Source organism: Oryctolagus cuniculus, chromosome 17 (assembly GCF_964237555.1).
Source record: "Oryctolagus cuniculus chromosome 17, mOryCun1.1, whole genome shotgun sequence".
NCBI classification, from domain to species: Eukaryota; Metazoa; Chordata; class Mammalia; order Lagomorpha; family Leporidae; genus Oryctolagus; species Oryctolagus cuniculus.
In genome coordinates, this window is record NC_091448.1 from 61,809,147 (window position 1) to 61,835,254 (window position 26,108).

General features: G+C 46.5%; 1 long non-coding RNA gene across 15 annotated transcripts in view; it reads right to left on the reverse strand.

The window, feature by feature from the left end:
* The window catches only part of LOC108175821 (uncharacterized), a 265,995-nt gene that overhangs the window by 51,308 nt on the left and 188,579 nt on the right, over positions 1-26,108 (reverse strand). For 3 of the 15 annotated variants that reach the window (XR_011383722.1, XR_011383734.1, XR_011383733.1), the window contains exons 3-7: positions 23,922-24,065; positions 22,069-22,214; positions 15,494-15,532; positions 6,921-6,995; positions 2,097-2,150 (exon numbers count right to left, since the gene is read on the reverse strand). This is a non-coding gene — a long non-coding RNA (uncharacterized lncRNA). Of the gene's footprint in view, positions 1-2,096; positions 2,151-6,920; positions 6,996-15,493; positions 15,533-15,736; positions 15,877-22,068; positions 22,215-23,921; positions 25,633-26,108 lie in introns of those variants that run through there. The other 12 variants (XR_011383729.1, XR_011383736.1, XR_011383724.1 and 9 more) reach the window with 11 other exon arrangements.

Below are 26,108 nucleotides of genomic sequence, written 5' to 3' on the forward strand. Positions count from 1 at the left end.
TTGGTCTACCTTGGAAACTTCTTCATGTGAACCACAGAATGTAGTTCTCTTGATTGAAGGTGCCTGTACTGGTTTTTAGGGTGGCCATAACTAAGGACCAGGTTGGTTGGTTGGTTTGAAAAGCTGGAAATGCTGTCTCATGTCTGAGGGTTGGGTGTCAGAAACCAGGTGTAGGCAAGGCAGACTCCCTCAGAAATCCACCAGGGACAACCTTTCCTTGCCCGTTCTCAGCTTCCTCTGGTTTCCTGGAACCCAGGGCTTCCTGGATAGCTACAGCAGTGCTTGAATTTCTTCCCCCACCATCTCCTGGCTGTCTCCCGTCTTGGTCCTGCCTTTTCATCTTCAAAGAACACCCGCAGGTGTAACTACACCTTCTCCAATATGAACTCAGCTTAATGGATTCAGTCTCCAATGACTCAAAGGTCCTGCGAGTGAAGCATCTACTTTGGGCAGATGATGAAGCCCGTCAAGTGTTTACTTGAAAGGCAAAGTAACAGAAAGCAAGAGGGAAAGACAGAGAGAGAGAGAGATCTTAAATCCTTTGGTTCACTTCGCACATGGCCATTATAGGCAGGGCCAGGCCAGGATGAAGCCAGAAGCCAGGAAATTCACCTGGGTCTCCCATGTGGGTAGCAGGGACTTAAGTACGTGGGCCATCTTCCAGTGCCTTCCCAGGCACATTAATAGGAAAATCAGCCGGGTATGCTGATACAAGATGCTAGCATCAAATGGGGTGGCTTAACCCACTGCCCTACAATGCCAGCCCCCAGCTTTTTGTTCTTACAAATCAATGTTAGAATTGCCAACCTAGGCCGGTGCCGCGGCTCAATAGGCTAATCCTGCATCTGCGGCACCGGCACACTGGGTTCTAGTCCCCGTCGGAGCGCCGGATTCTGTCCCGGTTGCCCCTCTTCCAGGCCAGCTCTCTGCTGTGGCCCGGGAGTGCAGTGGAGGATGGCCCAAGTGCTTGGGCCCTGCACCCCATGAGAGACCAGGATAAGACCTGGTTCCTGCCATTGGATCAGCATGGCACACCGGCCGCAGCGGCCATTGGAGGGTGAACCAACAGCAAAGGAAGACCTTTCTCTGTCTCTCTCTCTCACTGTCCACTCTGCCTGTCAAAAAAAAAAAAAAAAGAATTGCCAACCTAAATGGACATGTGGAAAGCTTGTATCTTGCAGGCACACAAGTGCCATCTGTGCTTTATTTGAGGGCAGTTGCCTCACACACTATGTCCCTTCAGGCTTCCCAAGGTCAGCAAGAGGAAAGACTTGTGCAAACACGGCTGTCCCACAGTGACTTCCTTTCTCTGATTGCAGATGACCTCAAGAGCAAGTGAAAACCCTACATATTCTAGAATCCCTCCACTGCTGAGGAACGATCGAAGGGATGGGAGAGGGAACTTCCTGCCTGCTTTCTTCTGGTGATCCAACCTGATTCCAGTTTCTTGGTGGAAAAAGGACTGGGGGTGTGGAGAAAGAAACTGATGGGCCAGGGACATCTATGGCTACATATGGCAGGCCCTGGAAATAGCTTTGCCATGTAGATGGTGTTAGGTTTGTGTGCATCAGTGTTGTGAGATCTATATGAGTGGTCATGAATGTGTTTGAAAGCATTTGTGTGTGTGTGTGTGTGTGTGCATTTCCCCAGAACATGTTTTTCCACGTGCACAACTCAAGTCTTGGTTCTCAAAAATATCTGATCTCCCTCTGCACTTTATGTAAGTGAATCGTTCAGCCCTCTCCCCACATGTGTCTGAAGGGTAGGTTCCATTCCACTCCTTACATGACATAATACATAAAGAAGTGGCCCAAGACATTCACGTCCCAATGAGAAAAGCAAGTATGAACCCTGACCTCCTGGCTACTGAGCTGTAGTCAGCACTCAGTCATGAGATAACTATCAACACCATGAAAGGGAGTCCAGGACTTACATATGCCCCAAGAGTTATCATAACTATAGAGATCCAAGATGTTATACATGATTACAAGCTGAGCTCCAAGGTCAAATAACCCAAGAAGCAATGGGTACACTGAACTGCAGGCTTCTACATCATCATGAATGTGAAACATAAACAAAAATTCTGGTCAACTCACAGATTCTCGCAGTGAAGGTAAACCAATGGCAAGGCCAAGGCCCTTTCTCAGCAGCTGGCCAAAGCAGAGAAAGATAAGGGAGAAATGTTACTGAATTTAACAGATGATCAACACAAGCTGTGGAATTAAATGCTCAAACCCAGCAGAATTCTCCCTGAGCGTACAGCGCAAAATAAGGACTGAAACTACAATGATGTTGTGAGCCTTGTGTCCATCACCCTTGTCTCAAATCTCCTGTGCAGTCTTTGAGAGACACCACTGCCCACCACATGCTGACTTCTTTCATCAACTATCCCACTGTTGCTTTAGATAGCAGGCCTGGGCCGCCCATTCAATGGACATAAACATATCATATAGAAAAGAAAGACAAAGAGGTCACAAGACCCATTAAATACATTAGGAATACATTTGGATTTCAGTGTTTTAAATCTTATTTAATTGCTTTGATAATGCGGGACTGTGGAATACCTGAATATAATGGGATGTTTTCATACAATGGAGTCCCTACTCCCAATAAAGGTTGCTTTTTAGCATGTTCAGAAGCTGATAGGAGAGGTGATATATTCAAATACAGTAAGTTCCAGGAGAAGAAATGACCTTTAGAGACACCAAGACAGCAGTGGGAGTTTAGGTCCGGTTCTCAACAGATAGGAGGCGTCCTAGGATTTTTCCTGAAATACTGCAATCACGGTGGTACTGACCCGATTTCAGTGGACTGCTTCACCTGGATGAAGCTGCCTCTTGCTAGAAAGCCAAAGGCTCTGTTTCTCGTTTCTTTCCTGCTCGTCTGCTCTGCCTTAACCCTCGCCCCACGCCCATGTCCATCAGTGTTCCTCGGGTCACTGAGGGGCAGCTCCACCTGTACTGACAGTCACCCTATTTCCTCCTAGTGCCCAAGGAGGATGCAGAGGCGGAGCTTCCTGCTGACACAGTGGATAAAGAATCTCCACACACTGAGGTGAGGTGCCCCACCTTTCTCTAAAACAGAAACGCTCCTTCCTTGGCTGCTTTCTTAATAAAACAGAAAGAAAAATCCAAACACGGGTAGGGTCAATCACACACCCTGTGCTTGATGGGAGCAACTGCAGTAGAGTCTGTATCTACTGAGGGCTGACTCAGGACACAACGAGCAAAATGGCAGCACCAGTTGGCACTGGACATAGCAAGATTTTCCTCAGCACCATATCCCTTCCTTTGCGAATTCTGTAATACTGCCAACCAAAGTGGACCGAACAGACATGTGTGAAGAGCTCATGTCTGCTGGCATGAACTAGGATCTCTCTGTTCTTGTCTTGGGTTCCCTCCATGGGACTGCTCTTCCCCATCTGGTTTCAATGGCACCAAGTGAATGAAAGACCTGCGGTCACGGCACACAACTCGATCTGTTCCTTACAGTGTTGTCTTCTAATTACAGGTGACCGCAGTAGGAATGACAAATGGTACGTACTCTGGAATCACTCCCTGTAGCAGGAATAGTCCAGATGGTGACATAGGGGAGACTACCCTGGGGACTTTATCATGCATGGTCACCTGATGCCAGCTCCTTGCTGTGGAAGGGAACTGGGGATGCAGTCATAAAGCTCAGAGCATGCACAGCACAGTGGGATCTGGGGGGTTTTCAGATGGAGGCTGGAGCCACTGTCATTCAGGCGTGGGGAAAGTGAGACACTGAGAGGAGGAGCCGTCAGCTCCTCTCCCTCACTGGAACACTTGAAGCTGTGGTCAATGTCTGGCTGAGGGGCAGGGCCACAGAGCCCAGGAAGGGGCTGAGAGCACAGAGGGGGAGCAGGGTCATGCTGTGTGATCCAGGATGTGCACAGGGGTGAGGGGAGAAATGGGTGAGACACCTCTGTGAACACTTATTGTCTGTCTTTGTGTCTCTGAAGATTGGGCCTCACAGAGCATTTCCAAGTCCTACAGTGAAGCTGAAGTCTCTTCAGGTATGGAGCAACACCCATATGGACCGGGGGTCATTAAGAGGGAACAATGGGAGTACACCTGCCTCTTAGGACTCCTGAGAGGACACATGAAGTCAGGAGGAAAGAGAGGAAGTGTACGTAGAAGTCTGCTTTGTTCTTCTATGGGATTGGCACAGTAGCAACAGGTTTTATTTCCATGGGCATGAGGAGAACTGAGTTTTCTTCCTTTGGAATGAAAAAATGTAATTTTCTCTAATACCCACCATCCTTGGCTTTGCCAAGGCAAAGCTGAAATCCACTGCGTCATGATGGGACAGCACTGACTAGGAACTGAGCACAGGAGATGTGTATTTGACTTTGGCACTGACCATTGTCAGTCCATTTGTGTGCAGCAACAAAACCCTTGACACTCAGTCATTCACAAGGAACAGAAATTCTTTCTCCCTGTGCGGAGGCTGGCAGGTCCAAGACCAAGGTGCTGCATTGCTTCTGAGGAAGGGCTCCTTGCTGCATCAAGGACAGGGGATACAGTGGGCGCCCTCTCTCACAGGCACCGGCTGGAACCCACAGAGTCCTTGTAGCAAGTGCCAGCCGACAGTGACTAGTGGACCCTTCCCTCTGCATGGCCAGTCCGTGGATCAGCACCTTCATGCTCTGTCCTCATTGTCTACTCCAGTTTACAAGGCCTGCCCAGGCTGGGCGAGTTAAATACTTCCTCTGGGCTGACTGACTTCCAGTTGTGAGGAGAGGGCATAACCCTGAGTTCATCTCAGCTTCCACATCTCGCCCAAGTCAAGTGTCTGGAGTAGGCTGCGTGATGGGCTGTCATCCAGCTGCCACTGGAGATGCAGCATGGTTGTGCAGGCTTCCCAGAGGATGTGTGTTTGGGGGTTCTGGGCTGGACGCACACACTGGCCCTCATGGTCCTGCTGACCTCATCTTCTGGAATGTGCTGGGCTCTGTGGAGGGCCTCTGGGCAGCAGGGCTGAGGGTCACTGGTCCCCTCAGACATGCTGCTCTAGTCAGTGCTGCCCTGTTCCCCCCTCCACTCAGGCCTGGCACGTTCCGTGCCCTCAGGCCTGCAGGTGTCCTACTTCCCAGTCCCTCCACTGCTCAGTGAAATCTCTGGCAAGTCTCATTTATTGCCTCATTGGCAGACTACCAGAATTTGAACAAGTTAAATTTCCTCTCCTCTTGGGGTCATCTGTTCATATGGGTCAGGGAACACAGGGGTTATTGTGAGAAATAAATATTTTCACACTCCCACTCCCTGAGGTTTCCTCAGACATAGAACAGCGAGTCAACACCTGCAGTTGTTCCTCATCAGCTTTCCCAGGAGCCAGCAGGAGACCAGGCCTGTTACACTTGCTCCCCTCTTAGGAAGGGATCTATAGACTTACTGTTGTGGGTAGCAGTATTCATTCATTTATTTATTTGAAAGGCACAGTGACAGGGTTGGCGAATGGTGAAGCAGGTTAAGTGGCAGCTTGCAGTACCAGCATCCCATATGGCAGCTGGGTTGAGTGCTGGCTGCTCCACTGCCAACCCAGCCCCCTGCTAATGCACCTGGGAAACAGCAGAAGATGGTCCAAGTCCCTGGGCCCCTACACCCACGTGGGAGCTCAGAAGACGCTTCTGACCCCTGACATCTGGCACAGTCACAGCCATTGCGGCTATCTGAGGGGTGAACCAGCACATGGACGATCTCTGTGTCTCTCCCTCTCTCTCTGTAACTCCTCATTTCAAATAAATAAATAAATATTTAAAAAGCCCCACAGTATTAGAAAGAGAAGGAGAAACAAGAAGAAGGGCTCTCCCATCCTTAGGTTTACTTCACAAATGGCCCCAATACCTGAGCTGTGCCAGGCCAGTCAGGAGCCTGAAACTCCATCCACTTCTCCCACATAGGTGGCAAGGGGACAAGCACTTGGGCCATCTTCTGGTGCATTCCCAGGCCCCTTAAGAGGGAGCTGGATCAGAAGTGGGGCATTCAGAACACTAACCAGTGCTCTGGGGGACGCTGGCATGACCACAGTGCCATTTTACCTACAAAGCTCTCATAGCTGATGGCAATTTGATTCATGCAGGCTGACAAACGCAAAGGAGACTGGCAATAATTAGGAGAGAGAATAGAGGAAGGGAAAGATGAAGGGTGGAAAACAGTGTGTTACAGAGATCATGTCATGGACATGGCTCCCTATGGAGTAACAAGATGACACGGGGGTCCTTTCCTGGCCACAGTCATGGGAGCTGAGGGCAGGAAGAAGAGGTGAACGTTCAGAGATCCACTTGCTCATTGCAGAGGTGAAGACATCCAGGCCTGGGATAGGGATATAGACATGGGCTCCCAAGGCTGGCCCACATCATCCAACCAGCAGCAGGGATCCGAGTCCTCACCTCAAGCCTAACTCTCCCCTTTCCTTCTCTCTGGCAACCTCAACACCCCTGCTCTGGTGCACACAGAAGGCTATGGGGCAGCACCTGAACTTTCCACTGGGTGTGGCAATCGGGGGGTGAGTGATTCCTCTTTCATTTTTTTCTGATTCTCTCGCTTTCTTGCTCACAAGCACCTGGTCCTGCTTCTCCCACGTTCCCTCCTCACCACAGTGGAGATTGCATCCTGAAGGACCTGGTGGCATTCAGGCAGTGGATGTCCTTGCACTGTGGATGCTGATCCAGTCTCTCTGGAGCCCTTCCCTCTCCCTTCATCAGCCTTACCCTCCTCACCCCTGGACTGCACTATGAAATGGTGCTGAGCAACCCGACTGCCCACACAGGGAGCTGGGGTGAGGCAGGCAGGCAGGGTCCCAGTGTCAGTGGAGGGAGGACTCCAGGGAAGTCTGACTCTGGCCTCCATGTCCCCTAAGAAAGGGCTTTTCCTTAATGCCTGGTTCAGGAAACTCACACTGTTTCTTCTTTCCAGGTGTCCACATGTTCCCTGGACGTGAACTATCCCCAAAGTCTTCTGGACATGGAGGACCTTGACCAAGAAGAACAGGAAATGTGAGTTTGGAGCAGGAAGATGGGGGTCAGGGAAGTAAGTGCACACGGACTTCACTGCTTCACATTCTTTGTGATACCTCAGGGAAGCCAACAAAATGGAGCCCAGAAGTGGAGAGGCTGCCGTCAGCCCTGATCCATCAAGTAGACACTAATGGATGTTCAGGATCTACACAGGCAAGTAAAGGATGTGCCCTGAGGTGGTCCCAGGGACACATCCCCATTCCATGGCAGCCCCTAGGGCTCCCAGGCTGAGCCCCCAGTGGCTGCTTTCATCAGAAGGGGAGGACTGGCACACGAACGTCATCAGAGGGAGCTGCTGGCCATGTGTTTCTGGGGAGAGCCGCCAGAGCTGTGAACATCTCCCTCCAGAGCCCACATCCCTGCCTGCCCAGCCCCAAAGTCAACAGGGAGACTCTCTGCTATGGGGAGACACAGGGCCATCCCTGACTTCCTCCAGCTCAGGATGATTAGGAAGGGGGTGAGAGAGTCGCATTTTGAGGCTCCTTTTCACTCCAGGAGAACATCCCACTGCACTCACCTTTGCATCCCTGTGGGCACCCAACTTATCCTGACATCACAGAGGCTAGCACAGAACAAAGAGATGGGGCCGGCATTGTGGCACAGCAGGTAAAGCCACCATCTGCAGTGCCGGCATCCCATATGGGCACTGGTTCAAGTCCCAGCTGCCCCACTTCCGATCCAGCTCTCTGCTATGGCCTGGGAAAGTAGAAGAAGATGCCTCAAGTGCTTGGGCCCCAGCACCTGTGTGGGAGACCCAATAGAAGCTCCTGGCTCCTGGCTTCGGACTTTGGAGCCCTGGCTGTTGCGGCATCTGGGGAGTGAACCATCGGATGGAAGACCTCTCTCTATCTCTCTGCCTCTCCTTCACTTTCTGTGTAATTCCGACTCAAATAAATGAATGAATCTTAAAAAAAAAAAAACACAAGAGCTACAGGGATTTGCCCAAGCCATTGGGGCCCTCAACCTACTTTCGTAAAAGGCTGATAAAGAAGGATTATTTATATGGTTGGATTGTTTTATTTGGAAGGAATATAAAATTGTGCATCTGTCTAATTCACACAGAAACACGATGGCAATTCAAAGCAAAGCTCACTTTGAAGAGCAAGAGAGTTATAAATCCCTTGTGTTCCTTTTATTTGTGCTGTAATTATAGTTAAATTATATATGCACACTGGGTTTATGACCTTTTGAAAAGAAGTGTTTTCCGTCACCCCTTCAATGCTGATATGCACAAAAGCAATAATGTTTGGGTTTAAACACCAAAAAAATGATTCTTTTGTGTTTCAAAGGCATAGTTACAGAGAGGGAGGGTGAAACAGAGAGATGTTCCACTGGTTCACTCCCCAGATGGCCACAACAGCCTGGGTTGGGCCAGACCAAAACCAGGAGCCACCTTCATCTGGATCCTCCACATCAGCTTAAGGGCCCAAGGACTTGTGCGATCTTCTGCTGCTTTCCCACATCCATTAGCAAGGAGCTGGATTGGAAGTGGAGCAGCCAGGACTTGGACTGCATCCCAAATGGGATGCTGAATTACAGGTGGTGGCTTAACTCATTATGCCACAATTCCGATCCCAAAATGATTCTTCTCTAATAAAATCCCTGCGATCAGGGGAGAATAGAAAGAAGTTCTGCTTGATCAGGAGGATCAAAGAGCTCTGGGAAGTCTTCCATAGTTAACTTGTCAGTCACAAGCTAGGATCCTGGGGTATGAACAGAGTGAGGAGGGTCAGTACTCCTTCCTGTGTCATCAGACCTCCTCCTCCTCACAGGACCCAAGTAAGTTGGTCAAGAGAGTTCCCTTTTCCTGTGCATCTGAGGGCTAAGAGAGTTCCCACTTCCTGTGCATCAGGTTCACTACCTAATGGGCCAGTTCCCTGAAGGCTGCCCAGGTGAATGTCTAGGTGAATTTACTCTTTTTTTAAAGATTTATTTTATTTGAAAGGCACAGTTACAGAGAGCGAGAGCAAGAGAGAGAGAGAGAGAGAGAGAGAGAGAGATGGAGACATAGAGAGATCTTCCATCCCAAATGGCCGCATCAGCCGGGGTTCGGCCAGACCGAAGCCAGGAACCAGGAGATTCTTCCAGTCTCCCACATGGGTGCAGGGGCCCAAAGACTTGGGCCATCTTCCACTGCTTTCCCAGACACATTATCAGGGAGCTGGATCAGAAGTGGAGAAGCCAGGACTTGAACTGGCACCATATGGAATGAGGGAGTTGCAGGTGGTAATACCCTGTTATACCACATGTGGGCCCCAGGAATTCACTCTTGTGGGATGTCCATGCCAAAAGCAAATGGGCCTCCATTACCGATGGCCCAAATCACTGGGCAGGTCACAGCCTAGGGTCACCTTCGAGGGTCACAGAAAACTTCCGAGTCCTGCACACACCCCTTGCACCAGCTGCCACGTCCTTGTCCTCCTCACTGATCCCCATTCCTGTGTCTTCCTGCAGATTCCTTTGCTCCTCAGAAGCCTGCAATGTGGAGGGCAGGACACAGAGGAGTTGGAGCTTCTCCAACCACAGGAAGCTTGAACAATGCAGGAGGAGACACAGCTGACCAGCCACATCTCTCCTCACCAGACCTCTGCAGATTATGATATTAAATTATCATCATCCGTACTGGTTGCTTTTCATATGGTTTTGTCCGATAAAGCACATCACAGGGAAACACCTCAGCAAAGTTAGAACTTAAAGGATCTGAGAGCAGTCACCCTAGTGACTACCACCACCACCAACCCCTCAGGAGGAATCCCATTTGATCCTCAATGAATAGTCACTGCCAGGGTGGTCTTTTCAATCTGTTCTTATAGCAATACTTTCTATGGTTTTTTAAAGACTTATTTATTGATTCAAAAGTCAGTTACACAGAGAGAGAAGAGGCAGAGAGAGAAGTCTTCCATCTTCTGATTCATTCCCCAGATGGTCGCAACGGCCAGAGCTGCACCGATCTAAAAACAGGAGCCAGGAGCTTCTTCCAGGTCTCCCACACGGGTACAGGGCCCAAGGACTTGGGCCATCTTCTACTGCTTTCCCAGGCCATAGCAGAGAGCTGGATTGGAAGTGGAGCAGCCGAGTCTCGAACCGGCACCCATATGGGATGCCAGCACTTCAGGCCAGGGCGTTAACCTGCTGCCGGCCCCTAGGGGTTTTGTTGTCACCCATCTGTTCCTTCCATTGGAAGGCATCATGGGGTCCCTTTCACTCAAGGTTTCTCTTGACGACCTGGATGCCAATGCACTTTTTACCTAATGTCAGCTTGGATGGCACAAAATTCCAGGTTTAGTTTCTCTTCTCAAGCATCTTAAATATATTCTTTTTCCTTTTGCCCAGACTCGCTGTCTCTACAAGACCGATGAGATACTCAGTTTCATTTCCCTTTATGTCACTCATCCTTGTATTCTAGATGCCTGCGCATTTTTCTTTTAATACACAGATTTTACTGGAATATCAATGGCATCAGCCAAAGTCACATCCAGTGGTCTTCTAAGATGGAATCTGACAGCGCATTTTCGTTGGCAGAAGTCTGCATTGTGCTGATTGGCTTTGGGTCACTGCACTGTCTCTTCCCTTCCAGGAATCTCAGGCATCCAGCAGCTCCCTGTGCTTCTCTTCATCTCCTGGCATCTCTGATCAGGTTTCTGTTGTTAACATTTTCTTCTATTCACCTTCCGTGTCTTGAAAGGCACAGCCTGCTCCTGTGTTTCTTCTAGTTTACACTTCATGGCTGATGTTCCTTTTCCCATTTTCCTTCTTCTTCCCCCTTTTCTCTCCATCCATTCCCGAGCTTCCTGGATTCTTAGTAACGACGTCCTTTCATGCTTGGTATCATTTTCCTAATGACCTTTTCCTCATCCTGGAAACTACCCTGCTGAGAGCACAGATGACTTCAAGCTGGGAATGTTTTCAGTGTGGGAGTCCTTGCTCTCTTTCTAGTACTGATTCCCCCCTCTAGTGCCTTTGTATGGGGATGGGCATATTCCCATCAAGGTTTGTGTTCTCCCTTTTGATGGAAAATTTGGTTTTTCTAGAATGAGCACTAGGATTCAGAAAAGCTTGCCTCACCTCACACAGCTTCTCTCAGTGGTTTCTGTGCAAAGCTAGCAAATATGATATCTAATTTCCTAGTTTTGCAATTTATTTCATATGAGTCTCCCCACCCAAAATATTGCTACTTTAGAGAGGTCTCTTATGGAAGACAACAATGGTCCCCCAAATGCACAAATCCAGATTTATTCACTTTTTTTTTTGACAGGTAGAGTTAGACAGTGAGAGAGAGGGACAGAGAGAAAGGTCTTCCTTCCGTTGGTTCACTCCCCAAATGGCCGCCATGGCCAGCATGCTGCACCTATCTGAAGCCAGGAACCAGGTGCTTCCTCCTGGTCTCCCATGCGGGTGCAGGGCCCAGACACCTGAGCCATCCACCACTGCCCTCCCAGGCCACAGCTGAGAGCTGGACTGGAAGAGCAACAATCGGGACAGAATCCGGTGCCCAAACCAGGACTAGAACCCGGGGTACCAGCGCCGCAGGCAGAGGATTAGCATAGTGAGCTATGGCGCTGGCCATATTTATTCCCTTTTAATGGAGAGTCAGTATCAGAATCACTGAGCTCATGGACTCATCTAATCTACAAAATGATTTTCTCGGAATTATTAGTAAACCTTTCTTTAGTGTACATCCTTTCATTCATTTGATGAATCAGTTTTAGTTTCATTGAGCCACAAAATTGAGAGTTTTTTAATTTTACTTGTGTCATTTGAGTTTAGAGTTAATAATTTTATTTTATTTTTGTATCAATCTAATTTCAGAAAAATTTGCGTTAAATCACAGAAATGCTTTTTAATTAATTAGTGATATTATTCATTTTGAGTCTGTCAGACTGCCAGACAGGAACATCTGGGATCACATTCACCTAGGCCACAACTCTAGCAGGAAATGGCTTTTGCCAAGTTCAGACACAGACAGCAGACTCACCCCAATCTCCTGGATTTGACACAGCATGGCCAAGAATCACCTTAATTTGTGCCCAAATTATCCTTAAATGCAGTGTTTTGAAAATAAGATCTCATAGGAAAAGCAGTGTTTGAATTGTCTTTGCCAAATTAAAAAAATAATATATAGATAAAAAACCTATCATCTACATAATGTCAAGAACCAAAGCCTGAGAAATTAAATATGTATACACACACACATACTCTATAGAAGTATGGCTTGGAAATAAAATGCTGCTGAGTTTATACAGATAATCTCACGTGTCAGGACTACGTGAATGAACTTCTGGCTTCCTGTAGCCTGGGGTGCTCTACTGCTCACTGTCCAGGGACTCCTATTGGTGCAATGGCTGAGCCAGACCCACGGCTGCATGTTAAACATCTCCATCACACAAACTGGCATCACTTGTCAGCAAAAGGAAAGATCAACATCATGTGAGCCATTCCAGCCTCTGACACCCTGCCACCATGTACAGGTGACTCTTGGCTTATCAAGTGGTAGCTGCATCTTGAATGATGTCCACAGTCAAAATAACACGATGGGGCATATACCTTCCTGTATTCATGTACAGAGAGGCACACAAATATTAAATGAAAGCCAAAGCACATGTGCATAACTGTCGAAATACTTGTGTGTGTCTGCACAATATAGAAAACTGTTCTTTTACATGTATTGCTGTTTCCTTGCACTGGGATGTTTCCCCATGCTGGGAAGGAGGAAATCACGACTCCCATTAGTCCTAGAAATGCTCACCCACACAGTTACAGGGTAGTGTCTGTCTGTCTCAGAAATAAATATCCAGAGACAGAAGTCCACCAATGATTTCCAAATACAAGAATTTCTAGGCAAGAAAATGTACATACACAAATCAATCACATACAACACAAGAAGAAACACACAACCTCTGTGGTTAGGGGGCACTGGGCTCTCCCTTCCCTGTTGCTCTGCATCGGGCTCATAACCACCCAAGAAGACCCTTCACACCAGTTTCAGGGTGTGATCACTGATACTCCCCAGGGGTGTGCCCATGCACAACCCTGACCACAGTGACTTCCCTCTCTATGGGGAGCTGGCCATCCTTGCCTAAGATTTTACCCAGAAGGAAAAGAACATTTTGTACAACCCAGGGTCTCAGAGCCTGGACTGCAGACTGGGGTAGATGGAGTTGGGCCTCTCCTCTGAGAACTCCCACTCAATCTGAGTTATCTTTATTTATTTGAAAAGCAGGGTGATATGTAGAGAGAGATAGAGGGTGAAGATCTTCCACCTGCTGGTTCACTCCCCAAATGGCCACAAAAGCCAGGGCTAGGCCAGACCAAAGCCAGGAGTCTGGAACTCCATCTGGGTCTCCCACATGGGTGCAGGGACCCAAAGAATTGGACCACCTTCTATTTCTTTCCCAGCTGCATTAGCAGAGGGTTGGATAGCAAGCAGAGCAGATAAGACACAGCTTGACTCCCATATGGGATGCTGGCATCGTAGGTGGTGGCTGAACCCGCTGTGCCATAATGCTGGCCCTTCCTCTGGGTTTTGAGGTTTCCTTTTAGGCAGGATAGGCAGGTACCAGGAAGATGACACCTGGCTGCAGGGTCAGCTATGCCATGGTGCCACCAGAATGTGGATCTGCACACTCCCCAGAGTCAGCTCTGGCCACCATCCCTGAAGATTACACACTCTGGGAGCCAGACTCGGCCAAAATGAACTTGTCCTAGAGATATGGACCAGGCTAGCTGGAGGGCCACCACACTAGCTTTCTGGGAAACACACGGAACCTACATGCTGTAAGCCACTTGTCTTGGAGGGGCATTCTGGGCCCACAGCAGGTTTACCAGCCTTCTGAACAACATGACATAAAAGAGATCCAGCTCACCAGGTCAGAGGGCGACTTTCAGTCCTGCTAGCCCATTAAGATATATAAGGAGTGTTTCTAACTTAGGGCCCAACTCTCTTGGGCAAAGAGGTTTAGCCAACTGCTAGAGGTAAGTGGGAACGGGGATTGCTCATGTACAACCCAGGACAAAGTAGGACCTAAGGCCTTGGAAAGCCCACGTCCTGTCCCACCTCAACGCAGCAAGTTTCCAGACATCTCTTGGTTTGTTGGTGAGAGAATGAGCCCTGTATGATGTCCATAGGGAAACAACCAACTTCCAACAAATCTTTGGCTACACAACTATGTAAATGTTCATAAACACTGAATGAACCTCTAAAGATGTATGTGTGTGTGTTTCTCTGTGTGTTTGTGTAACTACTCACACTTGTTTAAAATTACAGAAAAATTTTCCAGGACCCATCTGGCTAAATCCTTGTAGCTGAGAACCTTCAACATCCTAGGAAGATGGATTCATCACTATCATCACTCTATGTCAGAAAAAGTAATATAGCTAGAAAAATCTATGATTCCTAAATATATGCATCTATAAACTGAAAGTATACATATGGAAACAAACAACACACATCAGGCAGGGAAACACACAATTTGACACACAGATAATCTTTTTTGTCCTCAAGACAGTGAGATCTCCTCTCCCTCTCTGGATAGCTGGGAGGCAAAAATACCCAATGAGTCCTTTTGCTGCCAAGTCCAGGGTCCCTTGTCTGACACCAATCTGCACGGCCATGTCACTGAACCACCCCGACAGCAGGGACTTCACTCTCAGTGTGGAGCTGGCCACTCTTTCCAGAGAAACAAAGCACATATTCTGAATACCCAAGGGGACCTGAGATCCATGAGTGACAGCCGTACCTGGGCGTTTCCCCTGAGAACGTCTCACTCTATTTCCTAAAACTACCCTGGAGGCAGCACTCACAGACTTAAGGTGCTATGGTGCCAGACTGAGGATAGCCATGAAGGAAAGGCAGCAAGATGGGAATTAGGGGACTTCTTTGGGCCCAGGAACAGCTCCAGACTGGTATTACCAAGCATTATTAGACCACCGAGTCTGGCCCACACTCCCTTGAGCTGGAAAGTGAACCTGGCAAGCAAAGGGCCAGCTCACTGACTTGGAAACATTTAGGATCCACATACCCTAGGCCTCTCTCACTTGTGGGAGACACTCTGGACCCACATCTTTCCTTTTACAAAAACACTTGAAGGCCGGCACCGCGGCTCACTAGGCTAATCCTCCACCTTGCAGCGCCGGCACACCGGGTTCTAGTTCCGGTCGGGGCGCCGGATTCTGTCCCAGTTACCCCTCTTCCAGGCCAGCTCTCTGCTGTGGCCAGGGAGTGCAGTGGAGGATGGCCCAAGTGCTTGGGCCCTGCACCCCATGGGAGACCAGGATAAGTACCTGGCTCCTGTCATCGGATCAGCACAGTGCACTGGCCACGGCAGCCATTGGAGGGTGAACTAATGGCAAAGGAAGACCTTTCTCTGTCTCTCTCTCTCTCTCTCTCTCACTGTCCACTCTGCCTGTCAAAAAAAATACTTGAAAGAGTCTACAGATAGGAAATGGATCCTTTACCTGTGTAGGTGTATTCTTGGGTACAGAATGCTCCAACTCCTAGGAGGAAAGAATTCATTACTATTGTAATTTCTAGAAAGGTATACATATAAAACTACATACACACATATTGTAGAATAACATAGCCACAAATAAATCTACAACTCCCAAATACATGAGTATCACCCTGAAACAGCTCACTGGCTCTCAGTGGGGAGCTGGCCACTCTTCCCAAAGATGCTTACCACAAAGGAAAGTTCATACCTTCAATAACCCATGGAGGACTCAGACACTCAGGTGCCAACAGGGGAGGCTGCAGCTGGGCCTCTCCCTTGAGAACATGTCCTCATTCTGTGTTCTGAGATTGCCATGAGAGCAGTTCACAGAGGCATGAGGTCAGGTGACTAAAGGGACAAGATGCAGTGCCATCAGAATGTACATGTTTGGGGACTTTCCAGAGACAGATTTGAGTCCAAGCTACTCTGCTTCCAGTCCAGCTTCCTGCTTATGTATCTGGGAAGGCAGTAGAAGACGGCCTAAGTTCTTGAACCCCTGCCACCCAAGTGGGAGACCAGGATGGAATTCCTGGCTCCTGGCTATGGCTCGTTCCACACTTGATGGTTGTAGCAATTTGGGAAGTAAACCAGTAGATGGAAGTGCTCTCTCTCTAGCTCTCTCTCTCTCTTTCTATTTCTTTTTCTCTCTCTTTCCTCCTTGCTCTCTCTCTCTGCCTTTCAAATAAATAAGTAAATCGTTCTTTAAAAGCAACTGCAAGTTATGTATGGAAAAACTGAGAAAGTGACTACAAATACCCAAAGATTCAGACTCAGAAAAATGCAAGAGAATCTAAAGCTTACCCTTAGGTTTACCCTAGGCACAGACATAATGTACAATAGTAAAAAATGAGAAAATGCTAATCATGAACAGCAAACGTGGGCGGAGACGATTTTGAGTTACCACATTATGGAGTAAGAATGTCCAGAGCTTGGGTGTCCGGCAAGATGGCGGAATAGGAAGGGAGCACACTGATAGTTCGGGAAGAGACAGTTTAATAAAAGTTGAGATACTGCAGGTTCAAGGAAGAGTTGTGGAAGAAACAGCAGAGGAAACTCTTCCAGAACCAGTGATTCACGGTGGACCTGCGTAGAAAGCGTGGGAGCCCACAGCTCAGGACACCAGTCGTGGAATCTACACAGCAGCGCTGGAACGCGAGGTGAGCCAAAACCTCAGTAGCCTGAGACACTGGCGGGAAAGCAGAAGGAGAAGCCTAGAGGGAATGAGGCCTGAAGCACCATGGGGAAAAGTTCACCAGGCTAACTCGAGAAGAGAGAGAGAGAGAGACAGAGAGGGAAAGGACTGGTACAGGCACGAGTCTCTCTCTCTCCACTCACCTCTCAAAGGCGAGCAAGACAAAGAGCAGGTACCATTTTGGACATACGTAAAAGCTGTGCGACCTCCGGGCTGCACCTGCCAAAGCCAAGCGGAAAAACTGGACTCTGGGGTGTGTGTGTGTGTGTGTGTGTGTGAGAAATAACAGGAGGTTAGGACCTAGTGAATGTGTGGAGCTAATGAACTGAGGCAGTGAAAAAAGAGACAGTGGGTGAGAGAACTCACAGAGTTCACGTGAGTACTCTCCAGAGACGCTACAATTTGGTAAAATTGGCAACCCAGTGAGAGACTGTAGGGGAATTTGAGCCCACACTGAGGGCAGAACAGATTCTTTGTGTGGTCCTTGGGAAAGAGCAGACGAATGTTATACCCACAGGAGCCAGAGATCAGAAGCTGACTACCTTCAATTCCGCTCAGCTGTGCAGAATTACTTCCCTTCTGGATCAGAGAGAGAGAGAGAGAGAGAGAGAGAGAGGAGAGAGAGAAATTTACCATGCCTAACCTGGATGTGTCACCTTTGGCACACCCCTAACCCTGAAGAACCAAACAGAGCTCTCTGGCCACACCCATCTGAAGCCTCTAAGGCTCCATCAAAAGCAGACAGTCCACTTAATACAGTCATAGTATAACAAGAAAAAAACACCACAGCGAGGGAAGAAGAATCCAAAGAATATCTCAACAATGCCAAGCAACAAACGCATAAACTGAGGAAACAAGAACAAGGAAGACATTATGACACCCCCAAATGAACAAGACACCCCAAGTCAAGATTATGAAGATGATGAGATAGAAGAAATACAAGATACGTATCTCAAAAAATTTATGATAAGAACATTTAGAAGTTTTCAAAAACAAATTCTTAAACTACAGAAATCCTTACTAGACAGGATAGAAAATCTCTCTCGTGAAAATGAAGTCTTAAGGAGGAATCAAAATGAAACACAGAAACTAGTAGAACAGGAAAATGTGATAGTGCAGAGAAACCAAAATGAAATGAAGAACTCAATAGATCAAATGACAAACACATTAGAGAGCCTTAAAAACAGAGTCAGTGAAGCAGAAGAGAGAATATCGGACTTAGAAGACAGAGCACAGGAAAGTATATAGTCAAACCAAAGAAAAGAAGAGGAAATTAAAATCTAAAAAATATGGCTAGGAATCTACAGGATACTATTAAAAAACCCAACATTCGGGTTCTGGGAGTTCCTGAAGGCATGGAGAGAGAGAAAGGATTAGAAGGCCTTTTTAGTGAGATACTAGCAGAGAACTTCCCAGGTTTGGAGAAGGACAGAGACATCCTAGTACAGGAAGCTCATAGAACCCCTAGTAAACATGACCAAAAGAGATCCTCATGATGACACATTGTAATCAAACTCACCACAGTGAAACATAAAGAAAAGATCCTAAAATGTGCAAGAGAGAAACGTCAGATTACTCTCAGAGGATCTCCAATTAGACTCACAGCTGACTTCTTATCAAAAACCCTACACGCTAGAAGGGAATGGCGAGACATAGCCCGGGTACTAAGAGAGAAAAACTGCCAGCCCAGAATATTATATCCTGCAAAGCTCTCATTTGTGAATAAAGACCTTTCATAGCAAACAGAAATTTAAAGAATTTGTCGCCACTCGTCTAGCCCTGCAAAAGATGCTTAAAGAGGTGTTACACACAGAAACACAGAAACACGGTCATCAATATGAAATAAGGTAAAGGAAGGAAACCTCACAGCAAGATCACAGGAAGTTCAAAGCATATATTAGAAAATATCTCTGGGAAAATGGTAGGGCAAAGTTACCACTTATCAATAGTCACATTGAATGTTAATGGCCTCAACTCTCCAGTTAAAAGACACAGATTGGCTGAATGGATTAAGGAACAAAACCCATCTATTTGCTGCTTACAAGAAACACATCTTTCCAACAAAGATGCATGCAGACTGAAAGTGAAAGGCTGGAAAAAGATATACCATGCCAACAGAAATGAAAAAAGAGTGGGCGTAGCCATCTTAATATCTGACAAAATAAACTTTAACACAAAAACTGTTAAGGGAGACAAAGAGGGGCAGAGCTCTCTGCTGTGGCCTGGAAAAGCCGTAGAAGATGTACCACATCCTTCGGCCCCTGCACCCACGTGGAAGACCCAGAGAAGGCTCCTGACTCCTTGTTTTGGATCGGCATAGCTCTGGCCATTGTGGCCAACTGGGGAGTGAACCAGCGGATGGAAGGTCTCTCTCTCTCTTTCTCAGCCTCTCCTTCTGTCTCTGTGTAACTCTGACTTTCAATTAAATAAATAAATAAAATCTTTTTTTAAAAAAAGATGTTTCTGCACTCAAAAGAAACACTTAACAAAATAAAGCAACCAACAGAATGGGAGAAAATACTTGCAAAGTATGCAACTGATAATGGATTTTCTAGGATCCATGAACAGTTCAGGAAACTCAAGAACAACAAAATAAACAAGCTAGCTAAAAAGAGCAAAGGACACGAGTAGGCATTTTTGAAAGGATGAAATACAAATGGTCAGCAGAAACAGTATAAAATGCTCAGGATCACTAGCCACCAGGGAAACACAAATAAAAACAACCAGGTTTCACCACACCCCATTTAGAATGGCTATCATCCAAAAATTGAAAAATAGTTAATGCTGGCAAGGATGTACGGAAGTTGGTACCCTAAATCATTGCAGGTGGGAGTGTAAACTAGGACAACCACTATGGAAGACTATATGGCGATTCCTCAGCAATCCAAAAATACATCTATGATATGACCCAGCCATCCCACCTTTGGGAATTTATCCAAGAAAAATGAAATTGGCATATGAAAGAGTTATTTGTACCCCTATGTTTATTGCAGTTCAATACACAGTAGCTAAGATATGAATCAACCGAGATGCCCATCAACTGATGACTGGATAAGTAAAATTTGGTATATATACACTATAGAATACTATTCAGCCACGAAAAAAGAGAAATCCTGTCTTTCACAACAAAATGGATGCAACTGGAAACCATTATACTTAGTGAAATAAGCGAGTGCCACAAAAGACAAATACCATATATTTTCCCTATTAGTTTCTGTGGTAACTAATAGAACACCAAAAATGTAATATATGATGATTTGCATTGCAATCTGCATGAAGTCATACCTGTGCATAACCTGTTAAGAAGAAATGGCTAAAAGTCTAAATGAGCTAAATTATTACCTTGTAACCACAGAGGAAATATCTGGATGTTACATTGTCATTGGTTCTATTTCATTGAAAGAAATTATGAATGACAAATAAATTGTATATGGGTGAAATGGTCATTTTTTCCACTCAATTATTATTTATAGCCATTGTCTATATTCCGACTAAATTAGAGTCTTTTTGCTTTTTACTTGGTAAACTTCTTACTCCCTGAAGTATTAAGCCTTTTTACTGTAATGTAAGTTTAAAATATGCTAACTTGGGCTGGCACCACAGCTCAATAGGCTAATCCTCTGCCTGCGGCGCTGGCACCCCGGGTTCTAGTCCCAGTCGGGGTGCTGGATTCTGTCCCGGTTGCCTCTCTTCCAGGCCAGCTCTCTGCTGTGGCCCGGGAGTGCAGTGGAGGATGGCCCAAGTGCTTGGGCCCTGCACCCGCGTGGGAGACCAGGAGAAGCACCTGGTTCCTGGCTTCACATCAGCACGGTGCGCTGACCACAGTGTGCCATCTGCAGAGGCCATTGGGGGGTGAACCAATGGAAAAAGGAAGACTTTTCTCTCTGTCTCTCTCTCTCTCTCACTGTCTACTCTGCCTGTCAAAAAAATAAAAAAATTTTAAAAATAAATAAAATATGCTAACTCAAAAAATTTGTTTAAATGACAGAAAGGTAAAAACAAGAAGGGTAAGAGGGAGGGTGAGAGGGAGGGAGGGAGGGAGGGAAACCAGGAGCTTCTTCCAGGTCTCCCATGTGGGTGCAGAGACCCAAGCACTTGGGTCATCTTTCACTGCTTTCCCAGGCCATCAGCAGGGAGCTGGACTGGAAGAAGAGCAGCTGGGACTAGAACTTGCGCCCATATGGGATGCCAGCAATGCAGGTGCAGGCTTAGCAGCTGCATTACACCTGCATTATAGCACCTGCATTATACCACAGCACTGGCCCCCTGCACAAACATTTTGATACAACCTCATTTTTATCTACTATGCTTTTCAAATGAGAAATATACATTTACTAAAAACTAGTGATGTAAGAAATTCAGTTAACACTCAGAAGATAGTTGCATTCTCAAAGCAGTTTGTGAAGGCACGTGAACCTCTAACTGCTACAGTTGCTGGTAAATTCACAGAGGTATGTGTATTCTCACCTCCAACAGGTTAGTAACTTGGGGAGAGGAGTAGTATGTGGTCTGTTCACCTTATACATTCCTTCTCATATTCCCAGCCCTAGCTACTGAGGGAGAAGACTAACACATTTTGCGGCTCACCCACAGCCCTATCACTTGCTTTGGCAGGGCTTCCTTGGTTGCTTTCATCACACTATTCATCACCAAAGTCAGGGACACTTTCCAGTTACTCAAGTGCCTTAAAATGTTGCAGAGCAGTGCTGTGGCTTTAAAGCACTCACTGATTTAGGGCTTACTATGAATGCAATGCTGACATCGCTCTATCCCATTTTAATCTTCACACTGTGAGATCGGTATTGACAAATCTCGTATCCAAAATGAAAATATGTGGCAGGTCGTGATATCTGTAGGTGTGTCTTTTGTGACTTGAGGATCTTCTCGGCACCAGACGTAGGCCGGTTTTAACACCAAGTGCTTGCCCTAGACAGTGCCAATGTCAAGAACTGGAGAAGTGTTCTTTTAGTTTCAATGCGTGCACACAAGGAGCATCAAGGTGAACACAGAGTTTTTCATTTTACTGACCACACTCCCCTTCAACACTATAATCCTGAACGTTAGCCAGAAGGACTGGGAGGTGGGGAGGACGTGCATTTGAGTTATATATGATCACATACATTACACATGTGGTGGTGTTTCATAATTTGTGTGGTATATAACAATAAAAACTGATGTCTGTTTCTAGTGATTCAGTGGTGAATCTTACTTGATTTTGAAGCTAAAGGACACCTCAACTGTCAACTGCTGGAGTTTCGATTTCTAGTCACAAAACATTTTGAAGTTAACATGAAGATTGTAGGGAGGACATTTCAATTAAAATTCTAACAGCTTCGGGGCTCTCTGACCTTGAAAAGGAAAACGAAGACACTGTGTGACCACCTGAGAAGCAAAGCTTGAAGTTCTTTTGTGTCTTAGAAGCGGTGTTGCTGTTCTAGGATTCCGGGTGGTGGAGAAGCCTTTGGATACTCTGAAGGAGGGAAGTCCATTATCACTGCAAGGAGAGAGGTGAGGGAATAAGGAAAAGACTTTTTTCCTATTTCTGAAATTCATCTTTAAGGCTGGTATTGTGGTGCAGCAGATTAAGCTGTCACTCCTATATCAGAATGCCAGTTCCAGTGCTGGCTGCTCTGCTTATGATCCAACATCTTACTAACATGCCTGAGAAGGAAGAAGATAGCCCAAGTGCTTGGGCCCCTGCCACCCGTGTGGCAGCTCCTGGCTCCTGGCTTCTGCCTGACCTACCTCTGGCTGTTATGGACATTAGGGTAGTAAACCAGAAGGTTGAAATATTTCTTTTTTTTTTTTAAAGATTTATTTATTTACTTGGAAGGCAGAGTTACACAGGGGTGGGAGAGAGAGAGAGAGAAAGTCTGTCTTCCATTTGCTGGTTCACTCCTCAAATGGCCACAATGGCTGGAGCTGCACTCATCCAAAGCCAGGAGCCAGGAGCCAGGAGCCAGGAGCCAGGAGCCAGGAGCTTCTTCCAGGTCTCCCATGCAGGTGCAGGGGTCCAAGGACTTGGGCCATCTTCTACTGCTTTCCCAGGCCAGAGCAGAGAGCTGGATGGGAAGAGGAGCACCTGGGACTTGAACTGGTGCCCATATGGGATGCTGACATGCAGGCAGTGGTTTTACCCACTACGCCACAGCACCGGCCCTGGTTGAAGATATTTCTTTTGTTCTTTCTCCACTCTCCTTCCCTCTCCTCCCCTCCCCTCCCCTCCCCTCCCCCCTCCTCCCCTCCCCTCCTCTCCCCTTGCCTTCCCTTCCCTTCCCTTCCCTTCCCTTCCCTTCCCTTCCTTTCCCTTCTCTTCTCTTTTTCTCCTCTTCTCTGCTCTCCCTCTCCCCCTCCTCTCCCTCTCTCCCTCTGTTGTTCTTTCAAATAAATTAATACATATATATTTTTAAAAATTCATCTTTTCAGATACATTTCAGGCCATCCCTATTAAATTCCTGGGCAGATTTTTACATTGGGCAATACCTCACAGAAGGCTGATATTTAAAATCCATCAGCTGATCTCCTGCCAGGAAGCTTAGGGAAGAAATAACATCTTCCCAGTTTTGGGTTAAGAACCTGTTTTATGCAAAATAGTCTTTTTTTTTTTTTTGGACAGGCAGAGTTAGTGAGAGAGAGACAGAGAAAAAGGTCTTCCTTTTCCATTGGTTCACCCCACAAATGGCCGCTACAGCCGGCGTGCTGTGCCGATCCGAAGCCAGGAGCCAGGTGCTTCCTCCTGGTCTCCCATGGGGTGCAGGGCCCAAGCACTTGGGCCATCCTCCACTGCACTCCCGAGCCACAGCAGAGAGCTGGACTGGAAGAGGAGCAACCGGGACAGAATCCAGTGCCGCGACCGGGACTAGAACCCGATGTGCCAGTGCTGCAGGCAGAGGATTAGCCTAGTGAGCTGTGGCACCAGCCCAAAATAGTCTTTCAAACACAGATAAGTTGTCTCAGCAAAATCATCTGAAGGTTTCAACACACTCTCATATAAACATTTGGTTCTTTGTCTGTTAATGGAAGGGTTTGAATGGGAAAAGGGGCCAACCTATGTACCTGAAAAGGATCTTCTATTATTTTTTTCTAGCATCTGTGGTCCTAGTCTTAGGAGTCTTAAGTCAGCGGTAGGGATGTCAGCAAGTGAAATACAGTAGGCTCCCATGGATGATACCTGATGAAGGGACAGATCATCTGTACTCACCACCAATCCGTTCTCTGTATGGTGTCTCAGCCTTTGACTCACAGAAGAGCAGAGTTTGTAGAAGTGCGGCTTCCACTTACCAATTTGAGATCCATGAGTGCCCAGTTCCCGTCCCAGACCTCACTGCCAGCACATCAGGAACTTCTGGAATAGAGGGCAACAGTGGTGATGGGCCCTCCCAGGATACCGTGTGCTGTGTGTGCCCGTCATCACCAAGATATGCATCCAAGAAGAGTGGACATACTTCCATTTTTAGACATATTATCAGCACTCATCTAGACATTCTCCATCCATTTGTTCTGGTTGAATCTAAGACCACTATTTTTCCTTATGAAGGAGAAGACATCCCAGAAACAAACTATTCAGAAAGCATTGTCGGATAGATTCCAGAAACTGTTGATTGTGGTTTTAGGTAGGGCTTTCTCAACTATCTTTAAAGTGCTTGTTTCCATGAGCAAATAAACTCATTTTAAAAAGTTACTAGGATTTAAAGAGGGACATCGAAGATGTTCCATAGTATGCTCTTATTTACTAAAGTTTTCACAACAATGATCTCAAATCTGTTATGACATTTCTGAGAAAAAAAGCCAGCAAACACTATCTCCCCGGTTTATAATGTAGAATGATAAAGTGTTTGATCCAGCTCTCCTTTCTTGATCATTGCCTAGTATACGCTGTGCTAAAAAGCACTGGACACTGGGATTTGAGTCCTAATTTTGTCTCAGATTTTTTTTACACAATTTTACATGTTATAGATGAGAAAGAGTTGAAGATTTCTATTATCTCTAAGCTGTCATCTCTTCCATAAAACAGGTTTAGCAATTCAATCCACCTTATGAAGGATATTGCCAAAGAGATGGTGAATGGAAACAGCTTCTACCTATGGCTACATTGTAAGCAGAGAGTATGTGTTAAATCACTGCAGAGGAGGGAAATTGTAAGATTCTGTTCTCTGAATCAAGAATTCCATTTCAGGCTTCATTGCTGACACAGACATTGGGCAAATATGATTTGTCTAATCAACTGCTTTTGTGTGAGCCTTGAAAGAGGCCACACTACTGAGTGTCACTGATGGTGATCCCTGCTAGTTCCACAGTGGTATGAATGTTTTATGTGTTCAAAAGGAACTTGATACTTTCCAGAAAGTCTCTGAACATAATTGCTCTCCTGCTTCCCAATCCCGAAGGCCTAGACAGAGAAATTCTAGCTGAGTTATCCAAGGTGGCCTTGATCTAGGGCAGCCCTTCTAGTGGTGGTCTAATTTCCCTTGCCCTCAGGTGGAATTCCCATCACTGAATACCCTTTATGAACCAAACTAAAGGTCTAGGTTGTTTACCTCTCCCTAATATGTCTCCCTACCCTTGTATATACTCAAACCTTCTTGGGTCCAAAGCTGTGTGGCTCCAGGTTGCCTAGAAGAGAGTTGTGTTTTGAGTTGGTAGGTAGGCCAGTATCTGCAAATAAAATGCTGAAATGCTCTCTCCAAAGCTTTGTTCACAATCTAGTGCAGTTTTGGTTCAAAGGGAGTACACAACTGCCCCCAACGTTATACGATGAAGTGTGTTAGTTCAGTGGTCTCTATCCCAGATTTAAACTCACTTTGACACACCCACCCACCTAATACCTTACTATTCAACACCGATAGGACATTTTTGTTTCCATACTTCCTATTTCCATAGCTTCTACATCTAAGATCACAAAATTCTTTGAGCCAAAAAAGTTGGCACTTCATACATTTTTTAACAACTGTGTGAAAAAAAAAAGTGTAAGGTGAGAAAATTTCTAGGAAAATGCTCTTTCTGCTCTTAGAAGCTCTGCTCCAAGCCCATCCCTTTGGCCTCCAGGCCATAGAAAAGGATGGACCTGAACCTTACAGAATGTAGCTCTCTCGAGCATGCATCACTTTGCATGTAACTAAATCTTGTTTCTCTGCTAAACTTTACCTAAGTCTCATCCTTGAACTCTTTTCTTGCCCTGAAGAAAAGAACATGGACAAGCCACCCTACGACATTTCCAGGGGTTGCAGATGCTGGGCTGCTTGAACACAAGCCTTTCAGAACTCCCCACATACAGGATCCCAGGAATTCAGAACAAACTAACTGTGGCCTTACGTGAGTTTGATTTGTTAACTCAGCCCAAAGTTGTGTTTTGTTGGTTGTGTGTGTGTGTGTGTGTGTGTGTGTTGTT